General features: G+C 32.7%; 1 long non-coding RNA gene across 6 annotated transcripts in view; it reads right to left on the bottom strand.

Annotated features, from left to right (window-relative positions):
* LOC145057038 (uncharacterized) overlaps positions 1 to 1147 on the bottom strand; it is a 3215-nt gene extending 2068 nt beyond the window's left edge. For all 6 annotated transcript variants that reach the window (XR_013685955.1, XR_013685959.1, XR_013685957.1 and 3 more), the window contains exons 1-3: positions 777 to 1147; positions 257 to 635; positions 100 to 147 (exon numbers count right to left, since the gene is read on the bottom strand). This is a non-coding gene — a long non-coding RNA (uncharacterized LOC145057038). The remainder of the gene's footprint in view (positions 1 to 99; positions 148 to 256; positions 636 to 776) is intronic.
* Positions 1148 to 2700: the final 1553 nt, after the last annotated feature.

Genomic DNA, 2700 nt, shown 5'->3' with positions numbered 1-2700 from the left:
ATCAGTCTTTCACACAATAATCAACATGTTGAAAATTTAAAATTTTATAAATAAAATAAATAAAAATGTAATCTTATCACCTACACCATTAATATTTACCTGGAGTTTCTTAATACCATTATTATCCGCCAATATATCACATAAAACCTGCATATAGAAGCACATACATTATTCCGTAACTATAAACATCATAAATATGAAATATTAGATAACTGGTAAAAAACAAAATCCAAAAATTAGTTCAACCAATATCTACCTTTTCATTAAGTTGAAAAAGGAAAAGCAGGGGAAAGCATCGCTATCATGGAAGTCTACCCTTTCAATCATAGTAACATTAGTCTTCTGTGTTGCTGGTGCAAGTCGGTCTGAAACCTTCCATATATTCTAATAGCAAAAGATTTGATTTTGATGGTAGTCAAGAAGGATACGAAGGGGGAATCGATCGTCGTGACACCAGAGGACCTTGAAACAACTTGATTCACAGGATGAAGGACCGACGTAAAAGCCGTTGTTGTAACGTCATCCAGGACAGAACAACAACAACAAACCTAACCCTAATTGGCGGAATCAGGGATGGAAAACGGGAAGCCACCGGAGGACGACGACATATATAAAAGGAGGTGCTGCGAAGGTTTCTGGATAAGAGCCGAGGGTTATATAAGAAACAAACTGCTGTGAATTCCAATTCCAATTCCAGTGAAGATGTTTGTGAAAATGGGTTTGAATCGGGGGAGGAATCAGAAAAATTAGTAAATCTTTATAAAATGATAAATTACCTGTTGCTGCTCGATTTTAGAGAAGGGATGCGACCGCCGTTTGATTTTAGACAGTCGACTATCAAGTAGATTTCCAGCAAAACGAAGGTCGTGAAGACCGGCAGAAGGGCGTCTGGAGCTTCGACGGTTCCACGGTGGCGACCGATTCTAGAGCTGTATACATGCATAGCGGTGGATGGAGGCTTAAAGGAGGCAGAGACGATCAGTTGGGGGTATTTCAGAGAGGCGGTGTAAAAGGATCTGGAGGCCTTGACCATGATAGATTCAGAGAGAAATGAGTATTAGATTAAGCGGTGGAATAATTAGAAGAAGGTATAAGAGATAGTGAAGTTGAGTCGGTGACAGTAAGCACATTTCTATCGGCAGTAGGCGGTGAGCAGATGACATCGGGCAAAGAGGAAGAGACAGATAAAAAATATAATTATCAAAAAGCAAAATAGAAAAAGAAAAATACAGCCAATGACAATAAAGTACTGTTCATGTGGCAATTGTAAATTAGTATGTATATATAATGAGTGTTATGATTTTATTAACCCAATATATCAATTGTTTTTATCTAGATCATTTTAAAGGCTTTTCCTAATTGGTTTTCAACCCTTTTTTCCTTTAAATAATATAGTTTAAGTAGAATTATTTTTAAACTAAAGTAAGTGGGATTTAGAAAGTTTTATTTTCTTTGTGCTACTTATCTCATGTTAATGAACAAATTCAAATATTTATTCAAAAAAACATTTTATTTATAGTTAAACGGAGTAGCTAAAGAGTTAATAACAGTCACATATAAAATATAATTAACAAAAAATGACATATATTATAATAATAGATATTTGGTGAATGTTTGGACGATGCGCATGAATAAAGTTATATAGTTAAAATATTGATAAATATATATTATAAAAAATAACTAATTTATCATCATGAATTATGAAATAATTATTTTTATATTAAAATAGAAGGATGATATAAATTATTGACATTAGCTTGAAACATATGATAAAATAGCCATGTATTAAATGGTTGAAAGTTGAAATTTTAAATAGAAAAAACATCATAAATGGTCCCTATGGTTTTCCTAGATTTGAAGTTTAGTCTTTAAGTTTAAAAAATTTCACAGATGATCATTGTGCTTTCAAAACTTGTGAAAATATTAAAATGATCGATAGATTCTATATTGCGAGACAAATCGATGATATGGAATGATGATGATTGAAAAGAGTTAGATTCTATTAATCTCAGCAATAGAATAGTCCGTGAAGACGAAATTATTCTTTTAGTGTTGTAGGAAGACATGACCCTAGATGTTAAATGAATATGCTATATATAGACAAAACAAGACAGCAATTCTGAAAATGGACATGCCCCATTTCGGAATCAGAATTGAACATAAATCCGAAAACAAACATTTGACACAACACTAAATTAGACTTAACAATCTCCCCCTTTGTGTTAAATCGGAAGAAGGTCTTCTTTATTGCCTTTGAGCTTTGAAAATCTTCGACATGATCTTCAGGAAAAAAAACTTGAGTGTGATGGTCAAAGATGAAGATACCTTGCGATTAATCACACTCACATCACGAAAAGTTTCCTGGAGTAATACTTCATCTGTTTGATTATGTTGCCAAAAAGAAGGGAAAATAAGGAAAATGGCATATTATATGGAGCTCAATACTTCTTCTGTTTGATTATATTGCCAAAAAGAAGGACATATTACCTGAAGATCATTAACTACTGAAAGAAAGAATATGGCGAGAGGCAAAAAGGAAGACGACAAAGTGAGCAACAAAGTTTGTAAGGAAGAAGACAAATGCATAAAACCAAGGATATGTGGAGATTTCCTTCCTTTTAGAAGTAAAGGGTAAAATGGTCCATTTTGTTTTTTCCTTTAATTTTAATAATTATAAAATATAAAAATGGATTATTAAAT

This window comes from Lactuca serriola, chromosome 6 (assembly GCF_051521515.1).
Source record: "Lactuca serriola cultivar US96UC23 chromosome 6, Lser_US96UC23_V15, whole genome shotgun sequence".
Taxonomy (NCBI): Eukaryota; Viridiplantae; Streptophyta; class Magnoliopsida; order Asterales; family Asteraceae; genus Lactuca; species Lactuca serriola.
This window is presented reverse-complemented; position numbering and strand designations above follow the sequence as displayed.